The sequence below is a fragment of the Balaenoptera ricei genome, chromosome 1 (assembly GCF_028023285.1).
Source record: "Balaenoptera ricei isolate mBalRic1 chromosome 1, mBalRic1.hap2, whole genome shotgun sequence".
NCBI lineage: Eukaryota > Metazoa > Chordata > Mammalia > Artiodactyla > Balaenopteridae > Balaenoptera > Balaenoptera ricei.
The window spans coordinates 48,659,841-48,676,312 of NC_082639.1; the positions used below are offsets into that span (position 1 = coordinate 48,659,841).

A 16,472-nucleotide genomic window follows, 5' to 3' on the forward strand; every position below is an offset into this window, starting at 1 on the left:
TAGGGTGTGTCTATGCTTAAATGCTTGTAAATGTCTAATACTACCAATATTAGCAGCTCCAGTTTATGGAGTATTCACTATAATGCCTTGTACTGACTCGCTTAAACTTCACAACCACTCTGTTGAGTAGGCACTATCATTACCTCCGTTTTACAGGTGAAGAAATCAAGGCACAGAAATTAAATTATTTGCCCAAAGATAACATGGATAGAAACTAATGGAGTAAGATTTAAACTCAGACATTCTAGTAACTTAGAGCCTTTCCTGATGCAGCTCTTTACAAATTACTCCTAGGGTGAGACAGTTAATTTTATGTGTCAACTGGGAGGGTGTTTTTGGATGAGAATAACATTTAAATTGGTGAATTTTGAATAAGCAGATTGCCCTTCATAAGGTGGGTGGGCCTCATCCTATCAGTTGAAGGCCTAGCTAGAATAAAAAGACCATCCTCTCCAAACAAGAGAGAATTCTCCAGCAAATGGCCTTCAGACTTCATCTGCACTATTAGACATCAACCCTCTGAAGGATACCCTGCTTTTCCTTTGTGCCCCCAAATGAATTCTTCTCTCTTTGTTGGCTCCTCGTGGACTTGTATATATATACCTCTGCTGTTGTCCTTAGAATGCTCCAATATAATTATTTCTGAGCATGGAACCAGAGCAACTTAGTAGTTAAGACTTTGGAGTCTTGAAAACCTACCTTTGAGGCCCAGATCTGCTCTTTACTAGTTTTTGAAACTTGAACAGGTGACTCAACCTTTCTGAACCATGGCTTTCTCATCTGTAGACTGCAGATAATAGTGTATCTCTTTGTAGCATTAAGGAGGTAATACACATGGAATCAGGTTTTGAAATATACATAGGAGTTCATCAGATGGAACTGCCAGATTCCATAAATGCATGAAGCCAATTCCTTAAAATAAATCTTTCTATATATACACACATCCTCTTGGTTCTGCTTCTCTGGAGAATGCTGACTAATACATAGAGTTTCTTTTTTTTTAACCTTCTAATCCCATTTCTTACCTTTTCAACTCAATTTATTCAGCAGATATTTTCTGAGAGCTCCACATGAACTGGTCCTACACTATGCTTGATTACAAGGTTGAGAAGATACTCTCTGTTCAGTCCTCTTCTACCCCTGGTTTCCCACCCCTTGTTAGTCCACCCATCTCCCCTCTGGATTACAAGATCCTTGAGATCTGGGACCAGTCTCTGTAGAACATCAAGTACAGAGCTTCAGACAGACAACAGAGTAAATGCCCACCCATGTTGGTAAAATAAGTACTACTGACGCTTGCCATTGTGTTTTTCACCCTTTACTGAGTATGTGCAAGGCCCTATGCTAGATGCCCAGCATTCGTTTCTATCTCGTTTTGCCCCAATTTTAAGGAACAGAAAGGGAGATGCCAAGAGGTTAGCTTGCCTGACTGGGACCACACAGAGTTATTCACACTCAGGTCTGTCTGAATCCAAAGCCAGCGGACTTCTCATCACCGCTTCTGCTAAGGCTTCCTGCCCCTCCCCCTTCCAAACTACAAATAACAGATGAGGCCTGGGATGAATGAGCACCCCCAGAGCTCCAGGGCCTTCAGCCAAACTTCAGAGATGTACAACTTCATCGCCTACACGAGGTGGAGTATAAAAATGAAGGCAATATAGGATGTTAGCTATAAGCACCTCAAAGCTTCTTTTCCTTTAACTTAAAAATTCTCTGGTAATTGTTTTTTACTGCAATTAATCATAAAAATGAATCACCTCAAATTTTTGAAAGAAATTCTCCTTCAAAACATGTCAACTTTGTGCCATGAATTCATTTATTATGAGACCACATGATGTCTCCAAGTACTTACTGCATTTTATTTAAACGTGACATTTTTTCACTCTGTTTTGATTCCACAGCTGAAAATCGCTTCTATCAATCTTTCGCTGGAGCCAAACATAACTGTTTTGCTCACTGAAACATTACAGACTCAGGGTCCTAGAATCAAATTAAAAAAATAAATAAAACTAGTATCTGGCTGACATTCATAGCATCATATCCAGGGAGACCACAGATTTCAGAACTGCTGTGAACCCACTTCCAAGATCAAAATCAATCAATCCTAATCCTTTTGGATCTTAGATCACTTCAGAAGTCCAAAGACTTTATGTGGGCTGATTTTTCTTTGTGAGATTCAGTTTTAGAAATTGTGTACTATTCTGATTTTGAAAAGGGTATGACATCTCCAATGAAATCACCGGACTCTGCTGGGGCACTGATGGTGATCAATGATTTTCCGCATCAGTTGCTATTGGGTTGAGGGTGAGGGGTTGGGAGGCTCGCTATCTACTTACTTTCCCCATAATGCATCGTTCTCTTTCTAAACAGCAGCAGCAGACAGGCACATCCAATATGGTATTACTTCCTCCTTTCATTCATGACGATGTCCCACACAGGCCCTGAGAGTCTGAAAAAAGAAGCATGTCCCAGGTTCTAAGGATGAAGGGAAGCCCGGCCAATCCATCATGCTTTGTCTGCTAATGATAGACTCCTGCATAAGAGCCAGCATACTAGAGAGAAGCAGCGGGCATGAAAAGGAGTGAATCAGCTGTCAACGGGTCGGGTCTGGAGGACGGCAGAGCTGTGATTAGAATTTTCAATCAGGACTTCCACGATTCCTCATGCTTTGGGAGGGACGAGAAAAGTTTGCAAAGGTATATTCCCCCATCAGCCCTATCTTCCCTCCTTCTATCAGCAGAGTTAAGTCCTAGGGGCCACAGAAAATTCAATGTCTTATTGACCCAAAGAATGAAACTTTAAAAGAGCTGCCAAAGTGGGGGCAGATGTGTGTCAGGATTAAACAACTTCCTCTCCACAATTAATCTCCAGATTAATGTCCGGAAAATACAATTCTGATCTTGTCATGTCTGATCAAAAAACCCTGATTCTGGAGAGGGAGGGAAGGATGGGGAGTTTGGGATTAGCAGAGGCAAACTATTATATACAGGATGGATAAACAACAAGGTCCTTCTGTATAGCACAGGGAACTATATTCAATATCTTGTGATAAACCATAATGGAAAAGAATATGAAAAAGAATACATATGTGTAACTGAATCACTTTGCTGTATAGCAGAAATTAAATACAACATTGTAAATCAACTATACTTCAGTAAAATTTTTTTTAAAACTGATTTCTTCCTTCCCTCCTCCTCATCTTTTTCTGTCCTCCCTTCCTTCCTTCTTTTCTCCCTTCCTTCTTTCCTTTCTTCCCAACTTCCATCCTCCTTTCTTAACTTCCTTTCCTTTCAGGCTAATCTTCCAGTCTTTCCCTCCTTCTTTCTTCCCTACCTCCTTGTCTATGTATGTTCCCTCCTTCTACATGTATTAAGCATTTACAAAGGAAAATCATTTCCTAATGGAAGAATTCACAGTCTGCTGGGAGAGGGATACCCACACAAACACAAAGCCGATAGAGTGTGAAATCAGACACTGGTGCTATGGAATGCAGTGGAACTGCGGGGAGAGGGTAAGCAATGTCCACAAAAGCTCCCTAGACGAAATAAGAATGAGTTGCCAGCAGAGGAAATGACACACGCAAAGGCACAAGGACAGAAGGGTGTGGTATTTTCAAGGAAATAGAGCTGTATCAGTGAAGCTGGAGCACAGTTTATGGGGAAGTGCTATGAAATGAGTAGTAGACAAGACCCTGTTATTAAAAGCTTTGTACATAAGGATTTTATGAAAGCAATGGAGAGAAATCATAGGCCCTAAGCAGAAGTGGTGGTGGTGACTAGATTTTTAATTAAACCTCAATAAACACACACACACACACACACACACGGACACACACACACATAGGTACTCTCTGAGCACGCTATTTAAAACTGCAACCTAACTCACTACTTATCCCCCTTCCCTTCTTTATTTCTCTCCATCACTCTTATCACCATCTGGAACCAGATCTACTTATTTATTGCCTATCTGCCTCCACTAAAATGTAAGCTCCATTTTGAGAGCAGGATTTTGGTTTTGTCCACTGCTGTATCCTTTGGACCTAGGATACTATTTAGCATGTAGTAGATATTCCATGAATATTGTTGAATAACATGATCTTTTCAGACATAGTAAAACTCAATCATCTCAACATTTTATGTGGAGAAAAGACTTTGCCTTTAAAGCACACACATCACTTAAACTCGCTCAGACTCAATGCCCTGCAGAAGGCAAGTGAAACCCCTATTTTTAAAGTAGTTATAATAAAAAGTTGGGTAAAGAACTCAGAATGGCAACTGGCCTATAGTAAGTCCTCAATAAACTTCAACAACTGTTTTTGTTGTTATCATGTAATTCCCTGGGAAGCTCTTGAGCTCTTGAGGGTCTTAATCATCCAGCACACACTGGGGGCTCAGTGAATGACTTCTGAGACCATCAACCCAAGGGGTCCTCTCTTCAGGTCAAAAGGTGAGTAATTTCCCTAGAGTATTCTAAACATCACAACAAGCTCTTTTTGGAAAGAAAGAAGGCTTGGAAATGTAATGTGCTTTTCAAACAATGCAGTTTCAGGACCAAAGCTCAGCAGTGGCCAATGACAGTCCTAGAACCATGTACCCATGCTTCCTGGGGAGAGGGACCGATGATCATCTTCCATGGCACCATCATAAAGCCACCACAGCCATGTATAATACTGCTTTGAAATTCTGACTGCCTCCTGCAGGGGACTATATATGCCCCTTAATAGAAGGATATCATTGCTGGGGCACAGTAAGATATAGAGTTAAGAGCCTGGGATCTAGTGCCCAACTTTTGGGTTTGAATCCCAACTCTGCCACTTTCTAGCTGTGTGACCTTAAGAGAGTGACTTAATCTCTCTGTGCCTCAACTACACATTGGAAACGATAATGATCCTACCTCACAGGGTTACTGCGTGGATTAACTGAGTCATCCTGTGAAGCACTTAGAACAGTACCTGGCACATAGTACATGTTCAAAAAACATTATATTTTCTCATCAGTACATCCTAGAACAGAAAAGGTGTCCAAACAATGCTAATAATTCCATTTTGCTACCCACTGAAAATGACTGGAAAGGGGCTTAGGCACAACTCTATTCCTATCTCTGCTCAGAGAAGTGTTTAAAAATATGAATAACTCAAAAGGCTCTGCCCCTTTCTGGTTGCAGGCTTTGAGGCGTAACCTAATTTAACTGCAGAACCTCAATTTCTTCACCTGTTGAGACTCACAGAGCAAGCCCAGAGTTGCTCTGTGGCTTGATAAGGTAACATCCGATGTTTTACAAACCCTAGAGTACTATAAAATATGAAGTTGGTATCACAACCAGAGAAGCTCCAGTCACTCGGCAACAGAGAGGGTTAAAAAAAAAAAGAAAAAAAAAAAGGCATCTCAAACTACTTTGTCTTCTTACATTTGTGCAAAATTAAAATGACTCTTTGCAGAATCCAATTTGGATAAGCCCATGTCAATACTACTAATACAAGCCATCACTAATGACAAGATTGATAGCTCAGGAGAGCATGCCATTTCATGTTCACTGTGCATCATGTTTAATTCGCCAAAAGGAGTTTGTGTGTATAATTAATGCGCTTTTCTTTCTGGCTTCATTTGGAAACATATACAGGGTCTCGAGGGACCTTCTGTAAGCCAGAAACAATTAATAAAATAAAACCACTTAATTAAAGAGAATAATTGGAGCCTATTTTAGACCAGAAAATGGAGGGATAAAATTCACTCTGGAAACACATTGTCTAAAAATTGCTGAGTTTTAAAAGAAAGAACAATCTGCAGCTGGAACACATGTAAGTCATGACAGTGGACAGATTTCCTAGGCCCTTTGTTCTGGGATGATATAAATCCAACTGACTTGACATGGACATGAAATGTGAGATTATTGACCCACAATGACGTGTGATTCTTACGTAGGAAAACTTCAACTCTTCATTATCTCAATGCACATTTACAGCCCCTTCTCTATACCGCTGTAGGGACCCATAGCTGAAAAGCAGCCCCTCTCCCTCTGCCTTCCAGAAACTCTCAGTTTAGTTAGGGGAAGAGAGAAGTCCATGCACAACTAAAATGCAGAGACATAAGCAGTGAGGCAACAGAGGACACCATAGAGCAGTGAAGGAGAGCCCCCAACACAGCCTAGGAGAAACAAGGGATGCTTTCAGAGGCCCTGAGTATTCAGAAAAAAAATGAGCATTTACCAGGACAGAAAGAGGAAAATGCAATTACAGATATAACATTATACACCAAGTCACAGATTATGAATGTACACATTGCTTTGGTAAATCACATAAAACTCAGTGTGTCCCAAGAATACAGTATACGTTTCACAGCAGAAAGAGATGAAGTTGGAAACCAGATGGGGAACGAGCATGTACATGGAATCAGAAAAACTAGTTCAAATTCTGTAATCCTGTATGTACATAACACCTCCAGGCTTCAGTTTTCTCTTGAATAAAAGTAGAGTTCTAGGATCACTCAGATGGTAATATACTGCGTTATGATATCCAACTATCTGTGTCCTTCCCGGTGAGAGGTTTATTCATCTATGTGCTTTGCCGTGTGACTGCCAGCACTTCAAGGTAGATGGAGGATACTCCCTGCCCCATCGGCAGGTTTGGCCATATGACTAGTTTGTCCAATGGGATATAAGTGGACATAACGCGCATCCCAACTGAGCAGAAACTTTAAAAGCACTTATGTTGTTCAGTGCAGACTTGCATTTCCACCCTTTGCCATGAGAACCACAGAGCCTGGGTTCCTGGAATGACAAGACTCTTAGAACTGAGCTGAGCTGAGCTGCAGCTGACCTGAATAACCCCTGACATTTCGGGGGTGGCTTGTTACTAAAGCAAAAGATCAGTACAGAGATAAGTGAACAGCTCATAACCTAAGAGTGAGGTAAAGCTACAACAACCAGAAAAATGCCATGATAAATATATGCATGGGACAGTACTGAAGAACCAATAACATATGTAAAGACACTTATCCTATGTTAGGCATTTAATCATGTTTGATTCCTTTACCTTAGACCTCCCAGAAAGAGGCAAAAGTCTCAGAGTTGAGGAATTATAATGAAGGTCATGCCAAAGAGTGAATATATCAACTTGCTCCATATCCTTATAACTCTGATACCTGCCGTCAGAGTTAACTGGACGCATCCTAGCCTGGCCCTCAGACTTACCCTGGGCAAGTCCTTCAGCTCTTTGCACCTCAATTTTCTCATCTGTAAAATGAACAAAGTAGCTATGCACCTACTTCGAACAGCAGTTCTGGTAGTTATATTTGTTAATTCATGTGGAGTCCTAAAAAGAGAGCCTAATACCATATGTGCTCAATAGATGCAAACCACTGTTAGTATTAATTACTATTACTATTCAACTACTAATACCTACTGCAATTTACTAAGAAGGGACTGCTCCTACACCTCAACTATAAAACACCACATTTTAGGCTTTATTTTTCACTATACACTGATGATCCACCTAAAATATAGGCATACATATGCACACAAACACATACATATATACACACACAATCCTTTATCCTTTACTGTTAGAACCTGTGTCACCACTTCTGGTGATAAAAAGTTGTTTTCAATTTCTTTGAAAATGTTTAGTGAAAAGACATACTGGTGAAATATTTGGACTAAGTATAGTTTAACTCACAAAACAGGTTACTACTTTGGGTTCCAAATTCCTTACAACAAATTTCCATTGTAACTACACAACTCCAAAATATTTGGTCATATCATTAGAAAGCAATCAATATAAGCCTTTGAAAGTTTAATCATTCATATGAAGAATGGATCTATTTCCTTGTCTTCAAATGGTTGATTGCAGTGGTTTGTTGTCTTAGTGACAATAACATGAAGTCAGTGATTCTTACACTTTGGGGGTGACAGATCCCTGTGAGAGGGACAGAAACCTTGATCCTCTCTCCAGAAAAATGCAAATCAAGAATTCAGAATCCTAGCCATGTTCTTTTTTTGTGGTTCCACAGCTGAGAGATGGTGTCATGGCTAGATGTCCAATGTGAAAGGGGTCTGTAGGAAGGGGGACACCTAGAACATACCCATTCAAAGAATGAGGGACAGGGAATTCCCTGGCGGTCCAGTGGTTAGGACTCCACACTCTAACTGTTGAGGACCTGGGTTCAATCCCTGGTCAAGGAAAGATCCCACAAGCTGTGTGGCACAGCCAAAAAAAAAAAAAGGAAAGAAAAAAAAAACAACGACCAGGTATGACAGACAGAGGCCCAAACAGATCTCTCCCAGAACAATCCCCAAATCCCCTGTTTCCTGGGGATTGGTGGGCCAAATGCGCCTCAATTTTCTGTGCTCAATTTCCTCCTTATACAATAAACATGATAAGAGTGCTTGTCTCATGGTGTTGTTGCGAAAACTAAATGAGGTGATCCACGCACAGTGCCTGGCACATTACAAGCTCTTAACAAGTATGAGCTACTATTCCCACAACAAGAGGCAGGACGCTGAGGCCCAGAAAGAGGGATCACTTGCCCAACGCTGCACAGCTCCTGGGTAGCAGAGTGAGATGAAACACCGAGAGGGCTCCGAGAAGAGAGCTTATGAGTGAGCCAAACGCTGGAGTTAACAAACCAGGGCATCTCGAAATAAGAAGTGCTAAAAGCAGCTGCTGTTTGTTTGCGCCTCAGCTGTTCCACCGCAACAGCTGCTCAAACTTGCAGACGTGTCTCACCACAGAATCCCCCACATCCTATATGCATTCCATCAGCCTCCAGTCTAATTGCGGTCCCAGAGAGTTTTTTTAAAAGGGGGCCTAAAATTGAATATCCATTCCTATTAATAGTAAAGGGACATTTCCTAAGAAAGTGCTTTATAAGGATTCAGATCCCTCTTTCCTCAGCAGTTTTTCCCCCTGGACATCTTGGGTCTATTTTGATACCTTCCCTGATTGAAACATGTCTCACAGGCTCTCACTGCTGAAGGGGTAGAAGCTTATGACAGGTCCATAGCCACGGGGTGTGCCCAGGGCCAGCATTAATGGGACAGAGCCCACGAGAAGCGAGCACTGACCCAACTTCGGAGACGGGGAGATAATCATCTCAACAGCAAATGCCGGCATATTTCTAGGAGAGTATTCAAGAGCTAGCCCAAATAAAAATTCCGAAATTGTAATATCAAGAGGATGGGAAATTGCTTAAAATAAAAAGGCAAACCATCAGACACGGAGCCTTGTCACAGCAATGAGCCAAACTGGGACAAGAGACTTGGACGACAGGCCCCCCCGCACTGTCATTAACTAGCTGTGAGACCTTGCGAATCGCCCTGCTCTCAGCCGTCTTACATATAAAACAACTAGGCAGAGGCAAGATACAAGAATAAACTGTCTATAAAGACATTTTCGGGTTCAGAATCAAAGAGACAGAAAAATATTTATAGCAACATATTTCATAACAATAAAAAAATGTAGAAACTAGCCAAATGCCTCCATTACTAGATGAGATAAATAAAGGGATACCCTAGGAACAGAATACTATACAGCAGTGAAAATTAATGAACTATATCTACATGCATGAATATCAGGAAATCTTGAAAATATAATGAGAACCAAACTCACAAGCGTATTTTACAATATGTTTACATTTATGTAAAGTTCAAAAGCAGGCAAAATGAAATCAAATAATAAATTGTTTAGGGAGACCTATGAAAAGACATCAAAGAAATGATTGACATTTCAGGCTAGAAGTTACCTGGAGAGCAGGCAGGGGGATTCTATCAAGGAGGAGACCTTAGGAAGCTTCCAGAGACTCATGGCATTGTCTTTCGTGGCCTGGGGAGTGGGTACCTGGGGTTTTTATTTTTATTTGCTTATTGTTCATTAATTGTCCACATATGTGGTCAATAGACTCTTGTACATATTCTGCATTTCGCAATAAAAAAACAGGTCTAAAGGGCCACATTTTAATTTAAATGGACCACTACATTCCAACCAAACACATGATACACCATTAGACCCTGCAACAGCCTGGCGACACAGCTAATACTGTGTTCATTTAGCAAATGAGGAAACTGGGGTTCTGAGCAGTGTGGTAAAGAGGAGGGGCCACGAGTCAGATGGGGTCCTTTTGTCGGCAAAGCCCGTGCACTTCCTGCTGCACCAGGCACTGGGTAGGCAGGCCAAATGTAATTCTGTCCCCCATGCCCCTGAGAAGGAAAGAGCCTCAGAAAGATCTCATATCTTGCTCAAGGTTGCCCAGGAATTTATAATTAAAAGAGCAGGAGTCATCATCTGACCCTAAAGTCCAGGCTCTTTCCACCACGTGTGGCTAAATCCTGTAAACTAGAGGCAAGGGGAAACTGGTATTTATGTGCTAGTTCCCAAAGACAGGAAATAAGACTAAGCCTCTCCAGTTTATCCCCTTCTGATTTGGTTTGCGTGAGGCCCGGGACTTTATCTCCGATCCGTGCAGCAGTGGAAAGGTGTGTGGAAAGATAGGACTATGCTAATATGATGGGCTGAAAATAATTTTCATTACCAAATGCGTCCTGCTGTTTGCAGGACCACTCTTCCCCAAGGACCCTATGTGCAAATATGTTCCTGCCTTCCTTCTTCCGGCCCAAAACAGCAAAATGGCATTACTCCATTTGCTGCTATCCGTGGATTTTCTCATTTAAATAGTGCTATTGTCTTTCTTGTCTATGAGTTTGTTTCCCAGCTCAGGAAATTTCAACCCACACATCGGCTACAAATGTGCTCCCTTCCATTTTTTCCCATTACTCTTAATTAGGTAGTAAAATACAATCCACCTACGTGAACAAGATGGGTAAAAGAAAGTAATAGCTAAATGCATTTTTCATTTCACACATCACGATTTGTAAGCAGAGAGTCAGAACGTCCCCCGAAGCGAACCACACAGTGAGTGCTTCCCCCAGTGATGGAAGGTCTGGCTGTTTACATCTATCACTGAACATCAGAGCTGAAAGGGACACCAGGAATCCACCCCCAATCTCTAGCACGGTGTTTGGCACACGGCAGTAGCTTATTAAATGTTCGAAAGGTAAATAATGATAGCTTGTAATTATAGTAGCTAATACATATACAAAACGTTTATCATATGTCAGATACTGCTATAAGCATTACACCTACATAAATTATTTCATCTTGACGATGATATCAAAAGGTTGATATTGTTATTATCCTCACCTCAAAAACTAAGGCTCCAAATGATTATGGAACTCGTCCAACACGATACAGCTGGGGAGCGGCAGAGCCAGGGTCCAGGGTGTTGCCTCCGGCGCCTGTGTTCTTAACCCCCAGGGTTACTCTGAGCCTCTCTTAGAAGAGATGAGAAGAATGAAGTGCAGGAATGTAAAATGACTATACAAAGCTCACCTAAAAGGGTACCTTGGAAAAAAGCAAGAGCCCTGGAGTGTGAAAGACAGTTTCCCATCAGTGCTAGGTGCTTTACTTGTCTGGGGACCCGAGCAACACATGTGTCCAGAGACCTACTGGGGTTGTGCACCAGTGGTTCGCGGATTGTAGGACTGGTGTCAGCTTGTATTTGCATGTCTCCGTCTCCTCCTCTGTAAAATGAAGGCAGTCACACCCACCTCAGCAGACTGCAGAGAGAATCAAGTCAGCAAGACGGCAAACGCTCCCCAAATTGCAGCTATCCAAAGAAACTGTGTAAGTTCAACTGTAAGTATCATGCCACGCACTCGTCCTCCCATCGCATATGGGCAAACTTCCCCAAGAGGTATTTTTTACCTCTCACCTCCCAAAACTAGCCAAAGGTTGATGTTAGAAACACACTAAGAAAAAAGTCACACATTAAGGTGGGGGACAGCTGAGTAGGGGTTGAAAGGAAGTAGCTTAGGACTCTAGAAAAGTGAGTATTACATTTGCTCCATCGTGAGGCCGGAAGAATTGCCCAAGTGAATTACATCAAGAGGACAGACAATATTGCTTAGTGGCTGAAGCTGAGGTGATGGAGCCAAACAGATCCCGGGTGGCATGCTGCCTCCTTCACTTGCTAGCAGCAAATTAGGCAGCCTCTCCAGGCCTTGATTTCCTTGTTCCTGCTACGAACGCTGTGAGGATTTATCACAACGGCTGGCACAGAGCAAGAGCTTCATCAGTGGGAGTAAAAACTCAAAAAACCATGGGATGAGAGATGGGCAGGAAGGAGATCCAACCCTCCCTCTGGGGTGGGTGCCCAGGCAGTATCAAGATAAAGTCAAGGGATTATATAAGAAGGAATTAAAAAGTCAGGAAAAATTATTTTTCCTCTCCAGGACCAAGAACTTGATACTCTTAATAAAGATTTTCCTTTTCCATATTTTACTCATCCATCACGAATAGAAAATTTGTGGATAAGAAATACGAGTGATGCATACACACGTCCCCAGACAAGGGCCTACCAAGTGGACACAGAGGACATCTTATTATATAGAACAATGAACATTCGTATAGTGTATACTTCCCTGTGATAGTATCAGCCCATTGAATCCTCAGAAGAGTCTTATACTCCCAGAGCCAGTACAAGCCAGTTCTAAGCTTGGGTTCTGGGTTTAGGCTTGAGATGAAATCATGGCTCTGCTCTGAACCTAAGAAACTTCCTTCTCTGGAACATGGGGGTACCTCACGTGGTCATGATGAATATCCAAGCACATTACAAGGCCAGGGACCTAGCGGTCAAAAAAGTATATATGTGAGTATAATGAAAGTAAGGGTTATTATTAATGATCATCCTCACTATGCCAAATGAGGACGACATCAATGAATGACTGAACCAAGATCATCCAGCTAAGACGTTAGGAAGCTGGGTCTTGAATCAAGGTGTGTGTCCTTACATGGCACAGCGCTAATTACCTCTCTTTCCAGGGCTTTCTTTTTGGCTCAGCACTCCACTCCTCGCAGCCCCTGCGATGAACATTCCTCCTGAAGTGACCGTCACATTCCCTGGTGTCACCTCTGACAGGCATCTTCACTGGCAGCCTCCACCCACAGCCCCAAAACAGTCTTCTTATCTTGAATAGTATGTTCAGCGGGTATTGTCCACTCGTTTCTCAGTTTTCCCACCAAATAGTGAGCTCCTAAAGGCAGAGACCATGTCCTGCTGACCACTGCGCCTTGTTGACCAGAGTATAAAGCAGTTGCCCAGGAAATATTAGCTAACAAATGGCTGCAATAAGGAGAGTGCAAAATACGATAATAAGAAAGCTGCCTGCTTTGTGAAAGGATAACTCAACAGAGAGGACCCCTGGATTCAAGTTGCAGCTTTGCTAATAACTGGCTTTTTAAAAAATTTTTAACAGCATAATTCCCCTTCTCTGGACCTCTGTTTACTCATAAAGTAAAAGAAAGTAGTTGCACTTGACTATTTCTAAGTTATCATATCTAAGTCCAACGTTTTAGCAGTCTAGGAAAATCACTGTTTATCTGTGCAAGTGAATCTGGGTCTAATTTTTGTGGAGGGGGTGGAGAAAGAGTGAGATAGATTTAAAGACAAGCCAAAAAAAAAAAAAAAATCTGTGACCTTGGACAAGGCATCTCATCCCCCAGTGATTTCCAGTGTCCTCATCTGTAAATCGCAAAGCTTGGACCAGGTCATTTCTACCATCTTTTCTGATTTTAATCAAAGTGCCTTTTTTTTGGCTGTGTTGGGTCTTCGTTGCTACGTATGGGCTTTCTCTAGTTGTGGCGAGCAGGGGCTACTCTTCGTTGCGGTGCGCGGGCTTCTCATTGCGGTGGCTTCTCGTGGCAGAGCACAGGCTCTAGGTGTGCGGGCTTCAGTAGTTGTGGCTCGTGGGCTTCAGTAGTTGTGGCTCACGGGCTCTAGAGCTCAGGCTCAGTAGTTGTGGCGCACGGGCTTAGTTGCTCCGAGGCATGTGGGATCTTCCCTGACCAGGGATCCCCTGTATTGGCAGGCGGATTCTTAACCACTGTGCCACCAGGGAAGTCCAACCAAAGTGCCTTTTGATTCCACTTTCCTCCTCAAGCCTTGAGTCCTGACCTAGAAATCCACTGTACCTTGTCAATGTTTTTTACAGTCCTTTTAAAAACCACACCATTGTAGTGGTCAAGCCTACAGAACGAATTTAAATCTAAAGTTTAAAAAGTGATTTCAGATACCTTCCCATAACACTAAACTTTTGTGCCATTTCAGCATCAATCTTGGGAAGGGTTGCGATGTTCTGACTTTTTTATAACTTTAAACGCAGGCCTTCGAAATAGTCATCGTGGTGAGAGGAGATGGGCCGCTCTGGCAGGGCAGTCAGGGGAGTTCTGGGACTCAGAAGCAGCTATATACACAGCTGTGATGATCTGGGAATGTAAAATAAAATAATTCATCCCTCACTGAACCAAAAAATTCTCCCTCTTGCCTGTGTGGATTCAAAAAGACTCAACTGGTCCCCCCTGGACCTGGGCCCCAGAGCCATTGAGTGTAAAGTTCAAAGGAGGCAAAGTATCTGGCCTCTTGGGTGCCCATTAGGGGAGTATCCCACATCCAACAGCAGACTGTCATAACTGCCCCAAAAGTGCATCTCTGGTGCCATGTGACCACGGATGTTCTGTTAGTTCATCATTTTAATGTATTCTTTACATGCCAGGTAGCCATTCAACCAATATCTACCGAATATCTGCTATGTGCTGGTTGTTCAGATGCTGGGATACAAAAGAATATTAAAAACTCTCAGTTAACTTTTTTATGGAAATACATACATACATACATATGCATATACATACACACATAAATACATAAAAGCATACGCTTATGGAAGCTAAACACATATTTAGTGACATGTAATTGGTTTTTCTTATCCATCCAACAAATATTTCCTGGGAGCCCATTACTTGACGGGCAGTCCCAGGCCATGGGGATACAGAAAACTCAGAGCCCTGCCCTCGGGACTCACTTGCTAGAGGAGAAGTCAATATGTGACAAGGGTTTGTAACCCTGGGGTTTGCGTTTGCCTTTCCTTTTAAACTCTCAGCGATGTCACTGCATTCCGTGTTGAGAATGTCGAAGGGCCTTCACTGAACACCACATTAAGGCAGTGATTCTCACCCGGAGGCTCTTTTACCCCCCAGGGGGCAACATCTGAAGACATGCTTGGTTGTCACAACTGGTGGGACAAGATGTTACTGACATCTACTGGGTACAGGCCCGGGATGCTGCAAACCATCCTATAATGTGCAGCAAAAAATCTTCTGGCACAAAATGTCAATGGTCCTGAGATTGAGAAATCCTGACTAAGGTATGTATGGCCATTCTAAAAATGTTAGGGTTAAACTTTAAAACTCAGAGGCATTTATAGAATTGGAAAATCGAGGAAAGATGCCTGTGGTTAAGTTAAAAAAAAATCTAAAGAATCAAAAGAACTATTCAGTTGGATTTGCATGGAAGTAATAAACATTTGCAGGATGCATTAATGCTTGCCTTACCCAAGAGGAAATGCAGGGACATTTACAAATTATGACAATTTCTCTTATGTATGCCATAAAATGGTGTGTTTAATACCTCGTGATTCACCAGGGGGAGAACAGTATCCCAATCTTCCTTTGGTTTTCCACCTTATGGGGCTCACTGTTTAAGACCTTACATCTCTCAGTTACAAGAACTTATCTCCAAAAAGACACATGGGCCCTGAGGCCTCCTTCAAGATTTGAAGAAGGCTGTAATTCAGGCATCAGACAATCAATATTCCAATTTGGAATTTAGCGCTTTGGAGCCAGAATGTTCAGAAACACACATAAAGGATCTGCTTATGATTGAGGCCCAACTCATATTTATAATATAATCACCTAATAAAAACGGTAATGACCTCCGGCTGACTTAACACAGCATGCTTTGGCACACAAGCTCCCTGAAAGGATTTTCACAGCCCTTGCCTTCAAGAAAATACATCTAAGTTCCTGTTTTTTCTATCAAGGCTGAAGAGCCCAGACCAAAAAAAAAATATATCATTTTGCTTTCAGAGCACTGACAAGCACAGTATGTATGGCGGATTACCTTGTAATAATATGATATTGTCCTCAAGAACTCTCTCTACTCATACATGTGACCTTTAAGACGAATGTATAATACACTTCTTGGTTCATCCCCTTTACAAGCAAAATTCAATCTCTCTCCCCTTCCATGGCTACCTTACAAATAAATCAAGATGCCCACTGATTGACACAGTTAGCTGCTGGTATGTTTGCTCCATCCCTCTACCTCCTCTGACCAGCTTCCATGACCCCTTAATGATGCTCAACAGAGATAAAATTTTAACAACACATAGCTGGGCTGATAAGCCAAGTGAGCAGTTAAGAGCATATAAAGTTCCCTGAAAGAGAGAAAGGAGAGAGAGTGTATGCGTGTATGTGTGTGTGTGTGTTTTAACAGAAACAGTCCTGGTACAACCCCTCCAGGCCCAGCTGAAAGCATCTGGATTTAATGGAAAATAAAAGAGAATAGTGCAAATGCAAAGCAGGGTGG

General features: G+C 42.1%; 1 protein-coding gene across 3 annotated transcripts in view; it reads right to left on the reverse strand.

Annotated features, from left to right (window-relative positions):
- The window catches only part of DAB1 (DAB adaptor protein 1), a 419,282-nt gene that overhangs the window by 352,728 nt on the left and 50,082 nt on the right, over positions 1-16,472 (reverse strand). The gene's annotated exons all lie outside the window — the stretch shown is intronic.